Raw genomic sequence first — 25,000 nt, 5'->3', positions numbered from 1 at the left:
TTCCATAAAAATGGAGCTCTATAGGAGAGAGCCCTGCCTCCAGCTGTTTGCTTAGAAATTCTAGGGACAATTAGGAGGCCTGCGTCTTGTGACCGTAGCGTACGTGTAGGTATGTACGACAGGACCAAATCAGAAAGATAGGTAGGAGCAAGCCCATGTAATTAATGCTTTGTAGGTTAGCAGTAAAACCTTGAAATCAGCCCTTGCTTTGACAGGAAGCCAGTGTAGGGAGCCTAGCACTGGAGTAATATGATCAAATGTTTTGGTTCTAGTCAGGATTCTAGCAGCCGTATTTATCACTAACTGAAGTTTATTTAGTGCTTTATCCGGGTAGCCGGAAAGTAGAGCATTGCAGTAGTCTAACCTACAAGTAACAAAAGCATGGATTTTTCTGCATCATTTCGAGATTAGGAGAGATTAATTGAGATATGTATTGAGATGTTGTAGACTAGAGATCAGATCCCGTAACACAAGGTGTCGTACCAACAAACTGGAAGAGGTTGTCTCCCCTCGCCTCCTGTACTCCTCCTCCTCCTCCTCCTCCAATACAGACCAAACAACAAACTAGAAGAGCTTGACTCAGTGTCATCACAGCTCTTCTCTCTTCTCCTCTTCTCCTCCTCTCATCTCCTCCTCGCTCATTATCTGAGAGAGAGAGAGAGAGAGAGAGAGAGAGAGTTGGGTTCTGGTAAAGGTTTTGGTGAACTATCTCTCTTTTCCCCCCCTAAAGTACCTCAGCAAATCTGCAGACAAGTTAGATTTGTGTCTGTGAGTGGGCTCGGTGTAGGTATTTGATGACAAACGAGCAAAAACTTTTCTGCTTAGCTGTTCTGCTTAGTCTATTTTGCTCTTATCTTTTCTGAACCGTGTAAAACTCTCCCTGTGTGATAATGAATTGTACTGGTGTACCGTGGGTAATATAAACGCAAAACCGTGTCACTTCTTCTGCGTTTCAGTATGTCTCACCTGTCCATTCAGTACATTGTGTGTCTTCTCTCTGTGTAGCTGACAGCTGTAGGCCTATGAGAGGATGATATATAGGGGTTGAATGTCTTGTTAATATAACCGTTCTGACTCGTGTGTCTTCTCTCTGTGTAGCTGACAGCTGTAGGCCTATGAGAGGATGATATATAGGGGTTGAATGTCTTGTTAATATAACCGTTCTGACTCGTGTGCCCTCCTCCTATTGGTGGATTGCTCTTTTTTTAAATTCCTCATCTTCTTATTTTCTTAATTTTTCTCCGTCATTTGAGTTAAAAACCACCTTGGTTTAGCCGTCTGTGAGAGTGTGAGTCTGTCAGCAATAAGGCCGGAGGAGGTGTGGTGTATGGCCAATGTACTACGGCTAAGGACTGTTCTTAAGCACGACACAACGCCGAGTGCCTGAACACAGCCCTTAGCCGTGGTATATTGGCCATATACCACACACCCCCAAGGTGCCAGATTGCCATTATAAACAGGTTACCAAAGTAACTGGAGCACTAAAAATAAATGTTTTGTCATACCCATGGTATATGTTCTGATATACCACGGCTGTCAGCCAATCAGCATTCAGGGCTCGAACCACCCAGTTCATAATATGAGATATATCAACTGCTGTCCTTGGGGTTAAGGTTCAATTCCATTTCAATTCGAGTCAATTCAGGAAGTACACTAGAAAATCTATAAAAAATTGGATCAAAATCCAATTATCTTCAATGCTTTTCAATGAGAAACATGGAATTTGTCTTACTGAATTGACTGGAATTAAAATGGTATTGACCTTAACCCTGTCTCTTCAATGCTTTTCAATGAGAAACATGGAATTTGTCTTACTGAATTGACTGGATTTAAAATGGTATTGACCTTAACCCTGTCTCTTCAATGCTTTTCAAATAGGAACATTTGTTATTTGGTTTACTTAATTGACTGGAATTGACATGGTACTGACCCTAACCCTGTCAGAGTCAATGATTCAGAACAACACACAGTCCTCACACGGTCTTCGATCTCTACATAAGGAAACTTTGCTGACACTATTAAGGTGCTACAGAGGGTGGTGAGTACGGCCCAGCACATCACAGGGGCCAAGCTTCCTGCCATCCAGGACCTCTATACCAGGCGGTGTCAGAGGAAGGCCCTAAACATTGTCAGAATCCAGCCACCCAGTTCTCTCTGCTTCCGCACGGCAAGCAATACCAATGTAGCAACAGATGGAACCAACAGAACCCTGAACAGCTTCTACCCCCAGGACGTAAGACTCCTGAACATCTAATCAAATGGCTACCCAGACTATTTGCATTGCCCCCCTCCCAAGAGGTACCAGTGGAGCAAGTCTGGAACCAACAGGACCCTGAACAGCTTCTACCCCCAAGACATAAGACTGCTGAATAGTTTACCAAGTAGCTACCCAGACTATCTGCATTGACTCTTTATGCACATACACTGCTGTTACTGTCTATTGTCTATCCTTTACCCCTACCTACAGTATACTGCTGTTACTGTCTATTATCTATCCTTTACCCCTACCTACAGTATACTGCTGTTACTGTCTATTATCTATCCTTTACCCCTACCTACAGTATACTGCTGTTACTGTCTATTATCTATCCTTTACCCCTACCTACAGTATACTGCTGTTACTGTCTATTATATATCCTTTACCCCTACCTACAGTATACTGCTGTTACTGTCTATTATCTATCCTTTACCCCTACCTACAGTATACTGCTGTTACTGTCTATTATCTATCCTTTACCCCTACCTACAGTATACTGCTGTTACTGTCTATTATCTATCCTTTACCCCTACCTACAGTATACTGCTGTTACTGTCTATTATCTATCCTTTACCCCTACCTACAGTATACTGCTGTTACTGTCTATTATCTATCCTTTACCCCTACCTACAGTATACTGCTGTTACTGTCTATTACCTATCCTTTACCCCTACCTACAGTATACTGCTGTTACTGTCTATTACCTATCCTTTACCCCTACCTACAGTATACTGCTGTTACTGTCTATTACCTATCCTTTACCCCTACCTACAGTATACTGCTGTTACTGTCTATTATCTATCCTTTACCCCTACCTACAGTATACTGCTGTTACTGTCTATTATCTATCCTTTACCCTACCTACAGTATACTGCTGTTACTGTCTATTATCTATCCTTTACCCCTACCTACAGTATACTGCTGTTACTGTCTATTATCTATCCTTTACCCCTACCTACAGTATACTGCTGTTACTGTCTATTACCTATCCTTTACCCCTACCTACAGTATACTGCTGTTACTGTCTATTATCTATCCTTTACCCTACCTACAGTATACTGCTGTTACTGTCTATTATATATCCTTTACCCCTACCTACAGTATACTGCTGTTACTGTCTATTACCTATCCTTTACCCTACCTACAGTATACTGCTGTTACTGTCTATTATCTATCCTTTACCCCTACCTACAGTATACTGCTGTTACTGTCTATTATCTATCCTTTACCCCTACCTACAGTATACTGCTGTTACTGTCTATTATCTATCCTTTACCCCTACCTACAGTATACTGCTGTTACTGTCTATTATCTATCCTTTACCCCTACCTACAGTATACTGCTGTTACTGTCTATTATCTATCCTTTACCCCTACCTACAGTATACTGCTGTTACTGTCTATTATCTATCCTTTACCCCTACCTACAGTATACTGCTGTTACTGTCTATTACCTATCCTTTACCCCTACCTACAGTATACTGCTGTTACTGTCTATTATCTATCCTTTACCCCTACCTACAGTATACTGCTGTTACTGTCTATTATCTATCCTTTACCCCTACCTACAGTATACTGCTGTTACTGTCTATTATCTATCCTTTACCCCTACCTACAGTATACTGCTGTTACTGTCTATTACCTATCCTTTACCCCTACCTACAGTATACTGCTGTTACTGTCTATTATATATCCTTTACCTACAGTATACTGCTGTTACTGTCTATTATATATCCTTTACCCCTACCTACAGTATACTGCTGTTACTGTCTATTACCTATCCTTTACCCCTACCTACAGTATACTGCTGTTACTGTCTATTATATATCCTTTACCCCTACCTACAGTATACTGCTGTTACTGTCTATTATCTATCCTTTACCCCTACCTACAGTATACTGCTGTTACTGTCTATTATCTATCCTTTACCCCTACCTACAGTATACTGCTGTTACTGTCTATTATATATCCTTTACCCCTACCTACAGTATACTGCTGTTACTGTCTATTGTCTATCCTTTACCCCTACCTACAGTATACTGCTGTTACTGTCTATTATATATCCTTTACCCCTACCTACAGTATACTGCTGTTACTGTCTATTATATATCCTTTACCCCTACCTACAGTATACTGCTGTTACTGTCTATTATATATCCTTTACCCCTACCTACAGTATACTGCTGTTACTGTCTATTATATATCCTTTACCCCTACCTACAGTATACTGCTGTTACTGTCTATTATATATCCTTTACCCCTACCTACAGTATACTGCTGTTACTGTCTATTGTCTATCCTTTACCCCTACCTACAGTATACTGCTGTTACTGTCTATTATATATCCTTTACCCCTACCTACAGTATACTGCTGTTACTGTCTATTATCTATCCTTTACCCCTACCGATAGTATACTGCTGTTACTGTCTATTATATATCCTTTACCTACAGTATACTGCTGTTACTGTCTATTATCTATCCTTTACCCCTTACTACATGTACATGTCTACCTCAATGACCTCGTACCACTGCACATCGCCTCGGTAACCGGTACTTCCTGTATATGTTATCATTCCTCATTGGGTATTTATCCCTCCTGTTATTATTTTCCTTCCATTTGTCTTCTTCTCTATTTTGTTGGGAAGGGCGTTTCACTGTTAATCTACACCTGTTGTTATGCAGGGTAGCCTAGTGGTTAGAGCGTTGGACTAGTAACAGAAAGGTTTCAAGTTCATATCCCCGAGCTGACGAGGTACAAATCTGTCGTTCTGCCCCTGAACAGGCAGTTATAACCCACTGTTCCTAGGCCGTCATTGAAAATAAGAATTTGTTCTTAACTGACTTGCCTAGTTAAATAAAGGTAAAATGTGACAAGTACAATTCTATTTAATTTCATTTAATAATAGCTGTTATTGTCTTCCCTCCCCACAGTGGTGTCCTCTCCACTGCTGTATTAAGATGGCTCAATGCTATTTACAGGTGTAGGATCTTCATTTGATCAGTCTTTTGTTGCTGAGAATTTTCCTGCACCGCAGGAAAGCTTCATGATTGACATCAATTCACTGAAATCCCAGCACTAACGCACGGCAATATTAATTAACAGTACTGCACATTTCATGTAGCCAAATCTGGCTAACTAGTGGCCTAACAACCGATTAAACCTTAGGGTTATAAACGTTCAAATCATGTATCGACATCATTATTTTGCTGCAACAATACTGGTTAAAGGAAGATCCTTCATCTGTAAATCATTTTGATTTGGTTGGATGTGATCCTGTCTGTGTTACGGAGTTCTGACCCCCCAGCTACACAGTTCTGACCCCCAGCTACACAGTTCTGACCCCCAGCTACACAGTTCTGACCCCCAGCTACACAGTTCTGACCCCCAGCTACACAGTTCTGACCCCCCCAGCTACACAGTTCTGACCCCCCAGCTACACAGTTCTGACCCCCAGCTACACAGTTCTGACCCCCAGCTACACAGTTCTGACCCCCAGCTACACAGTTCTGACCCCCCAGCTACACAGTTCTGACCCCCAGCTACACAGTTCTGACCCCCCAGCTACACAGTTCTGACCCCCAGCTACACAGTTCTGACCCCCCAGCTACACAGTTCTGACCCCCCAGCTACACAGTTCTGACCCCCCCAGCTACACAGTTCTGACCCCCCAGCTACACAGTTCTGACCCCCAGCTACACAGTTCTGACCCCCAGCTACACAGTTCTGACCCCCAGCTACACAGTTCTGACCCCCAGCTACACAGTTCTGACCCCCAGCTACACAGTTCTGACCCCCAGCTACACAGTTCTGACCCCCAGCTACACAGTTCTGACCCCCCAGCTACACAGTTCTGACCCCCAGCTACACAGTTCTGACCCCCAGCTACACAGTTCTGACCCCCAGCTACACAGTTCTGACCCCCAGCTACACAGTTCTGACCCCCCAGCTACACAGTTCTGACCCCCAGCTACACAGTTCTGACCCCCAGCTACACAGTTCTGACCCCCAGCTACACAGTTCTGACCCCCAGCTACACAGTTCTGACCCCCAGCTACACAGTTCTGACCCCCCCAGCTACACAGTTCTGACCCCCAGCTACACAGTTCTGACCCCCAGCTACACAGTTCTGACCCCCCAGCTACACAGTTCTGACCCCCAGCTACACAGTTCTGACCCCCAGCTACACAGTTCTGACCCCCAGCTACACAGTTCTGACCCCCAGCTACACAGTTCTGACCCCCAGCTACACAGTTCTGACCCCCAGCTACACAGTTCTGACCCCCAGCTACACAGTTCTGACCCCCAGCTACACAGTTCTGACCCCCAGCTACACAGTTCTGACCCCCCAGCTACACAGTTCTGACCCCCAGCTACACAGTTCTGACCCCCCAGCTACACAGTTCTGACCCCCAGCTACACAGTTCTGACCCCCCAGCTACACAGTTCTGACCCCCAGCTACACAGTTCTGACCCCCCAGCTACACAGTTCTGACCCCCAGCTACACAGTTCTGACCCCCCCAGCTACACAGTTCTGACCCCCAGCTACACAGTTCTGACCCCCAGCTACACAGTTCTGACCCCCAGCTACACAGTTCTGACCCCCAGCTACACAGTTCTGACCCCCCAGCTACACAGTTCTGACCCCCAGCTACACAGTTCTGACCCCCAGCTACACAGTTCTGACCCCCCAGCTACACAGTTCTGACCCCCAGCTACACAGTTCTGACCCCCAGCTACACAGTTCTGACCCCCAGCTACACAGTTCTGACCCCCCAGCTACACAGTTCTGACCCCCAGCTACACAGTTCTGACCCCCAGCTACACAGTTCTGACCCCCAGCTACACAGTTCTGACCCCCAGCTACACAGTTCTGACCCCCAGCTACACAGTTCTGACCCCCAGCTACACAGTTCTGACCCCCAGCTACACAGTTCTGACCCCCCCAGCTACACAGTTCTGACCCCCAGCTACACAGTTCTGACCCCCAGCTACACAGTTCTGACCCCCAGCTACACAGTTCTGACCCCCAGCTACACAGTTCTGACCCCCAGCTACACAGTTCTGACCCCCAGCTACACAGTTCTGACCCCCAGCTACACAGTTCTGACCCCCAGCTACACAGTTCTGACCCCCAGCTACACAGTTCTGACCCCCAGCTACACAGTTCTGACCCCCAGCTACACAGTTCTGACCCCCCAGCTACACAGTTCTGACCCCCAGCTACACAGTTCTGACCCCCAGCTACACAGTTCTGACCCCCAGCTACACAGTTCTGACCCCCAGCTACACAGTTCTGACCCCCAGCTACACAGTTCTGACCCCCAGCTACACAGTTCTGACCCCCCAGCTACACAGTTCTGACCCCCAGCTACACAGTTCTGACCCCCAGCTACACAGTTCTGACCCCCAGCTACACAGTTCTGACCCCCCAGCTACACAGTTCTGACCCCCCAGCTACACAGTTCTGACCCCCAGCTACACAGTTCTGACCCCCAGCTACACAGTTCTGACCCCCCAGCTACACAGTTCTGACCCCCAGCTACACAGTTCTGACCCCCCCAGCTACACAGTTCTGACCCCCCCAGCTACACAGTTCTGACCTCCATTTAATGTTCTCCTCTCCTCTGCCGCCCCAGATTCAGCCTTCATTATGGTCAACACGTCGGGACGTTTCGCCGGTCAGAAGGCATTACTCCTGACTCCCCAGCTGAAGGAGAATGACACTCACTGTATCATCTTCCAGTACTTCCTGTCTGGCCGCGAGGGGGCGGGACCGGGGCAGCTCAACGTGTACATCAGAGAGAACAACAGTCCACTGGGCATGCCCGTCTGGAACGTGTCTGGGCCAGCTACTAGAGCCTGGGTACAGGTAGAACTGGCCATCTCTACCTACTGGCCCAACTTCTATCAGGTGAGTTACCTTACCTTATCTCACCTTACCTTAACTTATCTCACCTTAGTTTACCTTACCTTATCTCACCTTACCTTACCTTACCTTACCTTATTTTACCTTACCTTATCTCACCTTACCTTACCTTAGTTTACCTTACCTTACCTTAGTTTACCTTACCTTAGTTTACCTTACCTTATCTCACCTTACCTTACCTTAGTTTACCTTTTACCTTATCTCACCTTACCTTACCTTAGTTTACCTTACCTTATCTCACCTTACCTTACCTTATCTCACCTTACCTTAGTTTACCTTACCTTATCTCACCTTACCTTACCTTATCTCACCTTACCTTACCTTAGTTTACCTTACCTTATCTCACCTTACCTTAGTTTACCTTATCTCACCTTACCTTACCTTAGTTTACCTTACCTTATCTCACCTTACCTTACCTTAGTTTACCTTACCTTATCTCACCTTACCTTACCTTAGTTTACCTTATCTCACCTTACCTTACCTTAGTTTACCTTCTCTCACCTTACCTTATCTCACCTTACCTTACCTTAGTTTACCTTACCTTATCTCACCTTACCTTACCTTAGTTTACCTTACCTTATCTCACCTTACCTTACCTTAGTTTACCTTATCTCACCTTACCTTACCTTAGTTTACCTTACCTTACCTTACCTTACCTTAGTTTACCTTACCTTATCTCACCTTACCTTACCTTACCTTACCTTACCTTAGTTTACCTTACCTTAGTTTACCTTACCTTATCTCACCTTACCTTACCTTACCTTAGTTTACCTTACTTTATCTCACCTTACCTTACCTTAGTTTACCTTACCTTATCTCACCTTACCTTACCTTACCTTAGTTTACCTTACCTTATCTCACCTTACCTTACCTTAGTTTACCTTACCTTATCTCACCTTACCGTACCTTAGTTTACCTTACCTTATCTCACCTTACCTTACCTTAGTTTACCTTACCTTATCTCACCTTACCTTACCTTAGTTTACCTTACCTTATCTCACCTTACCTTACCTTAGTTTACCTTACCTCATCTCACCTTACCTTGCCTTAGTTTACCTTACCTTATCTCACCTTACCGTACCTTAGTTTACCTTACCTTAGTTTACCTTACCTTATCTCACCTTACCTTAACTTATCTCACCTTAGTTTACTTTACCTTATCTCACCTTACCTTATCTCACCTTACCTTACCTTACCTTAGTTTACCTTACCTTAGTTTACCTTACCTTATCTCACCTTACCTTACCTTAGTTTACCTTACCTTATCTCACCTTACCTTACCTTAGTTTACCTTACCTTATCTCACCTTACCTTACCTTAGTTTACCTTACCTTATCTCACCTTACCTTACCTTAGTTTACCTTACCTTACCTTAGTTTACCTTACCTTACCTTACCTTACCTTAGTTTACCTTACCTTATCTCACCTTACCTTACCTTAGTTTACCTTACCTTATCTCACCTTACCTTACCTTAGTTTACCTTACCTTATCTCACCTTACCTTACCTTATCTCACCTTACCTTACCTTACCTTAGTTTACCTTACTTTATCTCACCTTACCTTACCTTAGTTTAACTTACCTTATCTCACCTTACCTTACCTTAGTTTACCTTATCTCACCTTACCTTAGTTTACATTACCTTAGTTTACCCTACCTTACGTTACCTTAGTTTACATTACTTTACATTACTTTACATTACCTTACCTTAGTTTAGTTTACCTTACCTTAAATTACCTTAGTCTACATTACCTATACCAGGGCTGCCCAACCCTCTTCCTGGAGATCTACTGTCCTGTAGGTTTTCAGTCCAACCCTCTTCCTGGAGATCTACTGTCCTGTAGGTTTTCAGTCCAACCCTCTTCCTGGAGATCTACTGTCCTGTAGGTTATCAGTCCAACCCTCTTCCTGGAGATCTACTGTCCTGTGGGTTTTCAGTCCAACCCTCTCCCTGGAGATCTACTGTCCTGTGGGTTTTCAGTCCAACCCTCTTCCTGGAGATCTACTGTCCTGTAGGTTATCAGTCCAACCCTCTTCCTGGAGATCTACTGTCCTGTGGGTTTTCAGTCCAACCCTCATCCTGGAGATCTACTGTCCTGTAGGTTTTCAGTCCAACCCTATTCCTGGCTATCTACTGTCCTGTAGGTTTTCAGTCCAACCCTCTTCCTGGAAATCTACTGTCCTGTAGGTTTTCAGTCCAACCCTCTTCCTGGAGATCTACTGTCCTGTAGGTTTTCAGTCCAACCCTCTTCCTGGAGATGTCCTGTCCTGTAGGTTTTCAGTCCAACCCTCTTCCTGGAGATCTACTGTCCTGTAGGTTTTCAGTCCAACCCTCTTCCTGGAGATCTACCGTCCTGTAGGTTCAGTCCAACCCTGTTCCTGGAGATCTACCGTCCTGTAGGTTCAGTCCAACCCTGTTCCTGGAGATCTACCGTCCTGTAGGTTCAGTCCAACCCTCTTCCTGGAGATCTACCGTCCTGTAGGTTCAGTCCAACCCTCTTCCTGGAGATCTACTGTCCTGTAGGTTCAGTCCAACCCTCTACCTGGAGATCTACCGTCCTGTAGGTTCAGTCCAACCCTCTTCCTGGAGATCTACTGTCCTGTAGGTTCAGTCCAACCCTCTTCCTGGAGATCTCCTGTATGTAGGTTCAGTCCAACCCTCTTCCTGGAGATCTACTGTCCTGTAGGTTCAGTCCAACCCTCTTCCTGGAGATCTACTGTCCTGTAGGTTCAGTCCAACCCTCTTCCTGGAGATCTACCGTCCTGTAGGCCATCCGTCTAACCCTAATTTAGCATATCTGATTCAGCTAGTTAAGGTCTTGTTGAGTAGCAAATTAGTAGAATCCGGTGTGTTAAATTAGGGTAGTATTTTCAATACTATACATCTATAATAAACTAATATAATATATATATATATATATATATATAGTTAAATAGTTAACCAATAGCTACCCTTTACCTTACCTTGGTTTACCTTACATTACCTATAACGGCGGTAGTATTTTCAATAACATACAAAATTATATAAAGTAAATATATAGACTACCGTTCAAAAGTTTGGGGACACTTCGAAATGTCCTTGTTTTTTAAAGAAAAGCTCATGTTCTGTCCATTAAAATATCATTAAATTGATCAGAAATACAGTGTAGACATTGTTAATGTTGTAAATGACTATTTTAGCTGGAAACGGCTGATCTATCTATATCTACATAGGCGTACAGAGGCCCATTATCAGCAACCGTCACTCCTGTGTTGCAATGACACGTTGTGTTAGCTAATCCAAGTTGATCAATTTAAAAGGCTAATTGATCATTAGAAAACCCTTTTGCAATTTTGTTAGCACAGCTGAAAACTGTTATCCTTCCTTTTACAAAATGAGCCGTTTCCAGCTACAATAGTCATTTACAACATTAACAATGTCTACACTGTATTACTGATCAATTTGATGTTATTTTAATGGACCAAAGAAATGTGCTTTTCTCTCAAAAACAAGGACATTTCCAAGTGTCCCCAAACCTTTGAACGGTAGTGGATATATATATATATATATATATATTAGTATATACAGTGCCTTGCGAAAGTATTCGGCCCCGTTGAACTTTGCGACCTTTTGCCACATTTCAGGCTTCAAACATAAAGGTATAAAACTGTATTGTTTTGTGAAGAATCAACAACAAGTGGGACACAATCATGAAGTGGAACGACATTTATTGGATATTTCAAACTTTTTTAACAAATCAAAAACTGAAAAATTGGGCGTGTATCCATGGCAATAGGCCTATGTGTTTTTTTTCTCCCCTCAGCACCAGGTCTATATAATGTTCTACTCCACCAGAAAACTCATTTTCACCCATTACTTCCCCCATGGTACATCATCCCTGACCCTGGCACACCGAGCCCAGTGATTTCACACCTTGGACAATAGTGTTTCCAGGCCTCATTGAGGAAGAGACACAACTCACCAATCGTGTGTCTCAATTGGCACCCTATTCCCTATATAGTGCACTACTTTAGACCAGAGCCCTATGGAACCCTATTACCTATATATAGTGCACTACTTTAGACCAGAGCCCTATGGAACCCTATTCCCTATTTTATAGTGCACTACTTTAGAACAGAGCCCTATGGAACCCTATTCCCTGTATAGTGCACTACTTTAGCCCAGAGCCCTATGGAACCCTATTCCCTGTATAGTGCAATACTTTAGACCAGAGCCCTATGGAATCCTATTCCCTATATAGTGCACTACTTTAGACCAGAGGCCTATGGAACCCTATTACCTATATATAGTGCACTACTTTAGACCAGAGCCCTATGGAACCCTATTCCCTAATAGTGCACTACTTTAGACCAGAGCCCTATGGAACCCTATTCCCTAATAGTGCACTACTTTAGACCAGAGCCCTATGGAACCCTATTCCCTGTATAGTGCACTGCTATTGACCAGAGACCTATTGGTTTCCCTATAGGCCCTGGTTAAAAAATGTGCATTGTGTTAATTGATGCAGAGAGCCCTCTTGACCTCCCGAACCAACAGGAGATTAGGCCCACTGGGCTCTTTCATTACAGCTACAGGCCCCACTGGGCTCTTTCATTACAGCTACAGGCCCCACTGGGCTCTTTCATTATAGCTACAGGCCCACTGGGCTCTTTTATTACAGCTACAGGCCCCACTGGGCTCTTTCATTATAGCTACAGGCTACAGGCCCACTGGGCTCTTTCATTATAGCTACAGGCCCCACTGGGCTCTTTCATTATAGCTACAGGCTACAGGCCCACTGGGCTCTTTCATTATAGCTAAAGGCTACAGGCCCACTGGGCTCTTTCATTATAGCTACAGGCTACAGGCCCCACTGGGCTCTTTCATTATAGCTACAGGCCCACTGGGCTCTTTCATTACAGCTACAGGCTACAGGCCCACTGGGCTCTTTCATTACAGCTACAGGCCCCAGGCCCACTGGGCTCTTTCATTACAGCTACAGGCCCCACTGGGCTCTTTCATTATAGCTACAGGCCCCACTGGGCTCTTTCATTATAGCTACAGGCCCCACTGGGCTCTTTCATTACAGCTACAGGCCCCACTGGGCTCTTTCATTACAGCTACAGGCCCACTGGGCTCTTTCATTACAGCTACAGGCCCCACTGGGCTCTTTCATTACAGCTACAGGCCCCACTGGGCTCTTTCATTATAGCTACAGGCTACAGGCCCACTGGGCTCTTTCATTACAGCTACAGGCCCCACTGGGCTCTTTCATTATAGCTACAGGCCCACTGGGCTCTTTCATTATAGCTACAGGCCCCACTGGGCTCTTTCATTATAGCTACAGGCTACAGGCCCACTGGGCTCTTTCATTATAGCTACAGGCCCCACTGGGCTCTTTCATTATAGCTACAGGCTACAGGCCCACTGGGCTCTTTCATTATAGCTACAGGCTACAGGCCCACTGGGCTCTTTCATTACAGCTACAGGCTACAGGCCCACTGGGCTCTTTCATTACAGCTACAGGCTACAGGCCCACTGGGCTCTTTCATTATAGCTACAGGCTACAGGCCCACTGGGCTCTTTCATTACAGCTACAGGCCCCACTGGGCTCTTTCATTATAGCTACAGGCTACAGGCCCCACTGGGCTCTTTCATTATAGCTACAGGCTACAGGCCCACTGGGCTCTTTCATTATAGCTACAGGCTACAGGCCCACTGGGCTCTTTCATTATAGCTACAGGCTACAGGCCCCACTGGGCTCTTTCATTATAGCTACAGGCTACAGGCCCACTGGGCTCTTTCATTATAGCTACAGGCTACAGGCCCCACTGGGCTCTTTCATTATAGCTACAGGCCCACTGGGCTCTTTCATTATAGCTACAGGCCCCACTGGGCTCTTTCATTATAGCTACAGGCCCCACTGGGCTCTTTCATTACAGCTACAGGCCCCACTGGGCTCTTTCATTATAGCTACAGGATACAGGCCCACTGGGCTCTTTCATTATAGCTACAGGCTACAGGCCCACTGGGCTCTTTCATTATAGCTACAGGCCCCACTGGGCTCTTTCATTATAGCTACAGGATACAGGCCCCACTGGGCTCTTTCATTATAGCTACAGGCCCCACTGGGCTCTTTCATTACAGCTACAGGCCCCACTGGGCTCTTTCATTATAGCTACAGGATACAGGCCCACTGGGCTCTTTCATTATAGCTACAGGCTACAGGCCCACTGGGCTCTTTCATTATAGCTACAGGCCCCACTGGGCTCTTTCATTATAGCTACAGGCCCCACTGGGCTCTTTCATTATAGCTACAGGCTACAGGCCCACTGGGCTCTTTCATTATAGCTACAGGCCCCACTGGGCTCTTTCATTATAGCTACAGGCTACAGGCCCACTGGGCTCTTTCATTATAGCTACAGGCTACAGGCCCACTGGGCTCTTTCATTATAGCTACAGGCTACAGGCCCCACTGGGCTCTTTCATTATAGCTACAGGCTACAGGCCCCACTGGGCTCTTTCATTATAGCTACAGGCCCCACTGGGCTCTTTCATTACAGCTACAGGCCCACTGGGCTCTTTCATTATAGCTACAGGATACAGGCCCACTGGGCTCTTTCATTATAGCTACAGGCTACAGGCCCCACTGGGCTCTTTCATTATAGCTACAGGCTACAGGCCCCACTGGGCTCTTTCATTATAGCTACAGGCTACAGGCCCACTGGGCTCTTTCATTACAGCTACAGGCCCACTGGGCTCTTTCATTATAGCTACAGACCCACTGGGCTCTTTCATTATAGCTACAGGCCCCACTGGGCTCTTTCATTATAGCTACAGACCCACTGGGCTCTTTCATTACAGCTACAGGCCCCACTGGGCTCTTTCATTATAGCTACAGGCCCACTGGGCTCTTTCATTATAGCTACAGGCTACAGGCCCACTGGGCTCTTTCATTATAGCTACAGGCCCACTGGGCTCTTCCATTACAGCTACAGGCTACAGGCCCACTGGGCTCTTTCATTATAGCTACAGGCCCACTGGGCTCTTTCATTATAGCTACAGGCCCCACTGGGCTCTTTCATTATAGCTACAGGCTACAGGCCCACTGGGCTCTTTCATTACAGCTACAGGCTACAGGCCCACTGGGCTCTTTCATTACAGCTACAGGCCCACTGGGCTCTTTCATTATAGCTACAGGCTACAGGCCCCACTGGGCTCTTTCATTATAGCTACAGGCCCACTGGGCTCTTTCATTATAGCTACAGGCTACAGGCCCACTGGGCTCTTTCATTATAGCTACAGGCTACAGGCCCACTGGGCTCTTTCATTATAGCTACAGGCCCACTGGGCTCTTTCATTATAGCTACAGGCCCACTGGGCTCTTTCATTATAGCTACAGGCCCCACTGGGCTCTTTCATTATAGCTACAGGCTACAGGCCCACTGGGCTCTTTCATTATAGCTACAGGCTACAGGCCCCACTGGGCTCTTTCATTATAGCTACAGGCTACAGGCCCACTGGGCTCTTTCATTATAGCTACAGGCCCACTGGGCTCTTTCATTAGAGCTACAGGCCCCACTGGGCTCTTTCATTATAGCTACAGGCCCACTGGGCTCTTTCATTATTGCTACAGGCTCACTGGGCTCTTTCATTATAGCTACAGGCCCACTGGGCTCTTTCATTATAGCTACAGGCCCACTGGGCTCTTTCATTATAGCTACAGGCCCACTGGGCTCTTTCATTATAGCTACAGGCCCCACTGGGCTCTTTCATTATAGCTACAGGCTACAGGCCCACTGGGCTCTTTCATTATAGCTACAGGCTACAGGCCCACTGGGCTCTTTCATTACAGCTACAGGCCCCACTGGGCTCTTTCATTACAGCTACAGGCTACAGGCCCACTGGGCTCTTTCATTATAGCTACAGGCTACAGGCCCCACTGGGCTCTTTCATTATAGCTACAGGCTACAGGCCCACTGGGCTCTTTCATTATAGCTACAGGCCCACTGGGCTCTTTCATTATAGCTACAGGCCCACTGGGCTCTTTCATTATAGCTACAGGCCCCACTGGGCTCTTTCATTATAGCTACAGGCCCACTGGGCTCTTTCATTATAGCTACAGGCTACAGGCCCACTGGGCTCTTTCATTGCAGCTACAGGCTACAGGCCCCACTGGGCTCTTTCATTACAGCTACAGGCCCCACTGGGCTCTTTCATTATAGCTACAGGCCCCACTGGGCTCTTTCATTACAGCTACAGGCTACAGGCCCCACTGGGCTCTTTCATTACAGCTACAGGCCCACTGGGCTCTTTCATTATAGCTACAGGCCCCACTGGGCTCTTTCATTATAGCTACAGGCTACAGGCCCACTGGGCTCTTTCATTATAGCGACAGGCTACAGGCCCCACTAAGCTATTTCATTACAGCTACAGGCTACAGGCCCACTGGGCTCTTTCATTATAGCTACAGGCTACAGGCCCACTTGGCTCTTTCATTATAGCTACAGGCTACAGGCCCACTGGGCTCTTTCATTATAGCTACAGGCCCCACTGGGCTCTTTCATTATAGCTACAGGCCCCACTGGGCTCTTTCATTATAGCTACAGGCTACAGGCCCACTGGGCTCTTTCATTATAGCGACAGGCTACAGGCCCCACTAAGCTATTTCATTACAGCTACAGGCTACAGGCCCACTGGGCTCTTTCATTATAGCTACAGGCTACAGGCCCACTTGGCTCTTTCATTATAGCTACAGGCTACAGGCCCACTGGGCTCTTTCATTATAGCTACAGGCTACAGGCCCCACTGGGCTCTTTCATTATAGCTACAGGCCCACTGGGCTCTTTCATTATAGCTACAGGCCCCACTGGGCTCTTTCATTATAGCTACAGGCCCACTGGACTCTTTCATTATAGCTACAGGCCCACTGGGCTCTTTCATTATAGCTACAGGCCCACTGGGCTCTTTCATTATAGCTACAGGCCCACTGGGCTCTTTCATTATAGCTACAGGCCCACTGGGCTCTTTCATTACAGCTACAGGCCCCACTGGGCTCTTTCATTACAGCTAAAGGCTACAGGCCCACGGGGCACTTTCATTATAGCTACAGGCTACAGGCCCACTGGGCTCTTTCATTATAGCTACAGGCTACAGGCCCACTGGGCTCTTTCATTATAGCTACAGGCCCCACTGGGCTCTTTCATTATAGCTACAGGCCCACTGGGCTCTTTCATTATAGCTACAGGCCCACTGGGCTCTTTCATTATAGCTACAGGCCCACTGGGCTCTTTCATTATAGCTACAGGCCCACTGGGCTCTTTCATTACAGCTACAGGCCCACTGGGCTCTTTCATTATAGCTACAGGCCCACTGGGCTCTTTCATTATAGCTACAGGCTACAGGCCCACTGGGCTCTTTCATTATAGCTACAGGCCCCACTGGGCTCTTTCATTATAGCTACAGGCCCACTGGGCTCTTTCATTATAGCTACAGGCCCACTGGGCTCTTTCATTATAGCTACAGGCTACAGGCCCACTGGGCTCTTTCATTATAGCTACAGGCCCCACTGGGCTCTTTCATTATAGCTACAGGCTACAGGCCCACTGGGCTCTTTCATTATAGCTACAGGCCCACTGGGCTCTTTCATTATAGCTACAGGCCCACTGGGGTCTTTCATTATAGCTACAGGCCCCACTGGGCTCTTTCATTATAGCTACAGGCCCACTGGGCTCTTTCATTATAGCTACAGGCCCACTGGGGTCTTTCATTATAGCTACAGGCCCACTGGGGTCTTTCATTATAGCTACAGGCCCCACTGGGCTCTTTCATTATAGCTACAGGCCCCACTGGGCTCTTTCATTATAGCTACAGGCCCCACTGGGCTCTTTCATTATAGCTACAGGCCCACTGGGCTCTTTCATTATAGCTACAGGCCCCACTGGGCTCTTTCATTATAGCTACAGGCTACAGGCCCACTGGGCTCTTTCATTATAGCTACAGGCTACAGGCCCACTGGGCTCTTTCATTATAGCTACAGGCCCACTGGGCTCTTTCATTATAGCTACAGGCCCACTGGGCTCTTTCATTATAGCTACAGGCCCCACTGGGCTCTTTCATTATAGCTACAGGCCCCACTGGGCTCTTTCATTATAGCTACAGGTTACATGCCCCACTGGGCTCTTTCATTATAGCTACAGGCCCCCTGGGCTCTTTCATTATAGCTACAGGCCCACTGGGCTCTTTCATTATAGCTACAGGCTACAGGCCCCACTGGGCTCTTTCATTATAGCTACAGACCCACTGGGCTCTTTCATTGTAGCTACAGGCCCCACTGGGCTCTTTCATTATAGCTACAGGCCCACTGGGCTCTTTCATTATAGCTACAGGCCCACTGGGCTCTTTCATTATAGCTACAGGCCCACTGGGCTCTTTCATTATAGCTACAGGCCCCACTGGGCTCTTTCATTATAGCTACAGGCCCACTGGGCTCTTTCATTATAGCTACAGGCTACAGGCCCACTGGGCTCTTTCATTATAGCTACAGGCCCACTGGGCTCTTTCATTACAGCTACAGGCCCACTGGGCTCTTTCATTATAGCTACAGGCTACAGGCCCACTGGGCTCTTTCATTATAGCTACAGGCCCCACTGGGCTCTTTCATTATAGCTACAGGCTACAGGCCCACTGGGCTCTTTCATTATAGCTACAGGCCCACTGGGCTCTTTCATTATAGCTACAGGCCCCACTGGGCTCTTTCATTATAGCTACAGGTTACAGGCCCCACTGGGCTCTTTCATTATAGCTACAGGCCCCACTGGGCTCTTTCATTATAGCTACAGGCTACAGGCCTACTGGGCTCTTTCATTACAGCTACAGGCTACAGACCCATTGATACAGTACATAATAGATACTAAGACAACCAACCCATTGATACAGAACAGAATAGCTACTAAGACAACCAACCCATTGATACAGTACATAATAGATACTAAGACAACCAACCCATTGATACAGTACTGAATAGCTACTAAGTCAACCAACCCATTGATACAGTACATAATAGATACTAAGACAACCAACCCATTGATACAGTACTGAATAGCTACTAAGTCAACCAACCCATTGATACAGTACAGAATAGATACTGAGACAACCAACCCATTGATACAGTACATAATAGATACTAAGACAACCAACCCATTGATACAGTACATAATAGATACTAAGACAACCAACCAACCCATTGATACAGTAAATAATAGATACTAAGACAACCAACCCATTGATACAGAATAGATACTAAGACAACCAACCCATTGATACAGAATAGATACTAAGACAACCAACCCATTGATACAGTACAAAATAGATATTAAGACATCCAACCAACCAACCCATTGATACAGTACATAATAGATACTAAGACAACCAACCCATCGATACAGTACAAAATAGATACTAAGACATCCAACCAACCCATTGATACAGTACAGAATAGATACTAAGACAACCAACCCATTGATACAGAACAGATACTAAGAAAACCAACCCATTGATACAGTACAAAATAGATACTAAGACAACCAACCCATTGACACAGAATAGATAATAAGACAACCAACCCATTGATACAAAATAGATACTAAGACAACCAACCCATTGATACAGTACAAAATAGATACTAAGACATCCAACCAACCCATTGATACAGTACATAATAGATACTAAGACAACCAACCCATTGATACAGTACATAATAGATACTAAGACAACCAACCCATTGATACAGTACAAAATAGATACTAAGACATCCAACCAACCAACCCATTGATACAGTACATAATAGATACTAAGACAACCAACCCATTGATACAGTACAAAATAGATACTAAGACATCCAACCAACCCATTGATACATTACAGAATAGATACTAAGACAACCAACCAACACATTGATACAGTACAGAATAGATACTAAGACAACCAACTCATTGATACAGTACAGTACATATACTAAGACAACCAACCCATTGATACAGAACATAATAGATACTAAGACAACCAACCAACCCATTGATACATTACAGTACAGATACAAAGACAACCAACCCATTGATACAGTACATAATAGATACTAAGACAACCAACCCATTGATACAGTACATAATAGCTACTAAGACAACCAACCCATTGATACAGTACATAATAGATACTAAGACAACCAACCCATTGATACAGTACATAATAGATACTAAGACAACCAACCCATTGATACATTACATAATAGATTCTAAGACAACCAACCCATTGATACAGTACATAATAGATACTAAGACAACCAACCAACCCATTGATACAGTACATAATAGATACTAAGACAACCAACCCATTGATACAGTACATAATAGATACTAAGACAACCAACCCATTGACACAGTACAGATACTAAGACAACCAACCCATTGATACAGAACAGATACTAAGACAACCAACCCATTGATACAGAACAGATACTAAGACAACCAACCCATTGATACAGAACAGATACTAAGACAACCAACCCATTGATACAGTACATAATAGATACTAAGACAACCAACCCATTGATACAGAATAGATACTAAGACAACCAACCCATTGATACAGTACAAAATAGATACTAAGACATCCAACCAACCCATTGATACAGTACAGAATAGATACTAAGACAACCAACCAACCCATTGATACAGTACATAATAGATACTAAGACAACCAACCCATTGATACAGTACATAATAGATACTAAGACAACCAACCCATTGATACATAATAGATACTAAGACAACCAACCCATTGATACAGTACAAAATAGATACTAAGACATCCAACCAACCCATTGATACAGTACAGAATAGATACTAAGACAACCAACCAACCCATTGATACAGTACATAATAGATACTAAGACAACCAACCCATTGATACAGTACATAATAGATAATAAGACAACCAACCCATTGATACAGTACAAAATAGATACTAAGACAACCAAACAACCCATTGATACAGTACATAATAGATACTAAGACAACCAACCCATTGATACAGTACAAAATAGATAATAAGACAACCAACCCATTGATACAGTACATAATAGATACTAAGACAACCAAACAACCCATTGATACAGTACATAATAGATACTAAGACAACCAACCCATTGATACAGTACAAAATAGATACTAAGACAACCAAACAACCCATTGATACAGTACATAATAGATACTAAGACAACCAACCCATTGATACAGTACAAAATAGATACTAAGACAACCAAACAACCCATTGATACAGTACATAATAGATACTAAGACATCCAACCCATTGATACAGTACAAAATAGATACTAAGACATCCAACCAACCAACCCATTGATACAGTACATAATAGATACTAAGACAACCAACCCATTGATACAGTACAAAATAGATACTAAGACAACCAAACAACCCATTGATACAGTACATAATAGATACTAAGACAACCAACCCATTGATACAGTACATAACAGATACTAAGACAACCAACCCATTGATACAGTACAGTACATATACTAAGACAACCAACCCATTGATACAGAACATAATAGATACTAAGACAAGCAACCAACCCATTGATACATTACAGTACAGATACAAAGACAACCAACCCATTGATACAGTACATAATAGATACTAAGACAACCAACCCATTGATACAGTACATAATAGCTACTAAGACAACCAACCCATTGATACAGTACATAATAGATACTAAGACAACCAACCCATTGATACAGTACATAATAGATACTAAGACAACCAACCCATTGATACATTACATAATAGATTCTAAGACAACCAACCCATTGATACAGTACATAATAGATACTAAGACAACCAACCAACCCATTGATACAGTACATAATAGATACTAAGACAACCAACCCATTGATACAGTACATAATAGATACTAAGACAACCAACCCATTGACACAGTACAGATACTAAGACAACCAACCCATTGATACAGAACAGATACTAAGACAACCAACCCATTGATACAGAACAGATACTAAGACAACCAACCCATTGATACAGAACAGATACTAAGACAACCAACCCATTGATACAGTACATAATAGATACTAAGACAACCAACCCATTGATACAGAATAGATACTAAGACAACCAACCCATTGATACAGTACAAAATAGATACTAAGACATCCAACCAACCCATTGATACAGTACAGAATAGATACTAAGACAACCAACCAACCCATTGATACAGTACATAATAGATACTAAGACAACCAACCCATTGATACAGTACATAATAGATACTAAGACAACCAACCCATTGATACAGAATAGATACTAAGACAACCAACCCATTGATACAGTACAAAATAGATACTAAGACATCCAACCAACCCATTGATACAACCCAACCCAGTACAACCCAACCCAGTACATAATAGATACTAAGACAACCAACCCATTGATACAGTACAAAATAGATAATAAGACAACCAACCCATTGATACAGTACATAATAGATACTAAGACAACCAAACAACCCATTGATACAGTACATAATAGATACTAAGACAACCAACCCATTGATACAGTACAAAATAGATACTAAGACAACCAAACAACCCATTGATACAGTACATAATAGATACTAAGACAACCAACCCATTGATACAGTACAAAATAGATACTAAGACAACCAAACAACCCATTGATACAGTACATAATAGATACTAAGACATCCAACCCATTGATACAGTACAAAATAGATACTAAGACATCCAACCAACCAACCCATTGATACAGTACATAATAGATACTAAGACAACCAACCCATTGATACAGTACAAAATAGATACTAAGACAACCAAACAACCCATTGATACAGTACATAATAGATACTAAGACAACCAACCCATTGATACAGTACATAACAGATACTAAGACAACCAACCCATTGATACAGTACAGTACATATACTAAGACAACCAACCCATTGATACAGAACATAATAGATACTAAGACAAGCAACCAACCCATTGATACATTACAGTACAGATACAAAGACAACCAACCCATTGATACAGTACATAATAGATACTAAGACAACCAACCCATTGATACAGTACATAATAGCTACTAAGACAACCAACCCATTGATACAGTACATAATAGATACTAAGACAACCAACCCATTGATACAGTACATAATAGATACTAAGACAACCAACCCATTGATACATTACATAATAGATTCTAAGACAACCAACCCATTGATACAGTACATAATAGATACTAAGACAACCAACCAACCCATTGATACAGTACATAATAGATACTAAGACAACCAACCCATTGATACAGTACATAATAGATACTAAGACAACCAACCCATTGACACAGTACAGATACTAAGACAACCAACCCATTGATACAGAACAGATACTAAGACAACCAACCCATTGATACAGAACAGATACTAAGACAACCAACCCATTGATACAGTACAGATACTAAGACAACCAACCCATTGATACAGTACAGATACTAAGACAACCAACCCATTGATACAGAACAGATACTAAGACAACCAACCCATTGATACAGAACAGATACTAAGACAACCAACCCATTGATACAGAACAGATACTAAGACAACCAACCCATTGATACAGAACAGATAATAAGACAACCAACCCATTGATACAGAACAGATACTAAGACAACCAACCCATTGATACAGAACAGATACTAAGACAACCAACCCATTGATACAGTACATAATAGATACTAAGACAACCAAACAACCCATTGATACAGTACATAATAGATACTAAGACAACCAACCCATTGATACAGTACAAAATAGATACTAAGACATCCAACCAACCAACCCATTGATACAGTACATAATAGATACTAAGACAACCAACCCATTAATACAGTACAAAATAGATACTAAGACATCCAACCAACCCATTGATACAGTACATAATAGATACTAAGACAACCAAACAACCCATTGATACAGTACATAATAGATACTAAGACAACCAACCCATTGATACAGTACAAAATAGATACTAAGACATCCAACCAACCAACCCATTGATACAGTACATAATAGATACTAAGACAACCAACCCATTAATACAGTACAAAATAGATACTAAGACATCCAACCAACCCATTGATACATTACAGAATATATACTAAGACAACCAACCAACCCATTGATACAGTACAGAATAGATACTAAGACAACCAACCCATTGATACAGTACAGTACAGATACTAAGACAACCAACCCATTGATACAGTACATAATAGATACTAAGACAACCCACCCATTGATACAGTACATAATAGCTACTAAGACAACCAACCCATTGATACAGTACATAATAGATACTAAGACAACCAACCCATTGATACAGTACATAATAGATACTAAGACAACCAACCAACCCATTGATACAGTACATAATAGATACTAAGACAACCAACCCATTGACACAGTACAGATACTAAGACAACCAACCCATTGACACAGTACAGATACTAAGACAACCAACCCATTGATACAGAACAGATACTAAGACAACCAACCCATTGATACAGAACAGATACTAAGACAACCAACCCATTGATACAGAATAGATACTAAGACAACCAACCCATTGATACAGTACAACATAGATACTAAGACATCCAACCAACCAACCCATTGATACAGTACATAATAGATACTAAGACAACCAACCCATTGATACAG

General features: G+C 43.7%; 1 pseudogene; it reads left to right on the top strand.

Moving 5' to 3' along the window:
• LOC127907536 (receptor-type tyrosine-protein phosphatase mu-like) overlaps positions 1–25,000 on the top strand; it is an 830,490-nt pseudogene that overhangs the window by 282,356 nt on the left and 523,134 nt on the right.

This window comes from Oncorhynchus keta, chromosome 15 (genome assembly GCF_023373465.1).
Source record: "Oncorhynchus keta strain PuntledgeMale-10-30-2019 chromosome 15, Oket_V2, whole genome shotgun sequence".
In the NCBI taxonomy this organism is placed as follows: domain Eukaryota; kingdom Metazoa; phylum Chordata; class Actinopteri; order Salmoniformes; family Salmonidae; genus Oncorhynchus; species Oncorhynchus keta.
Note: the sequence above shows the minus strand (reverse complement) of the source record. Positions and strands in the feature narration are given on the sequence as shown.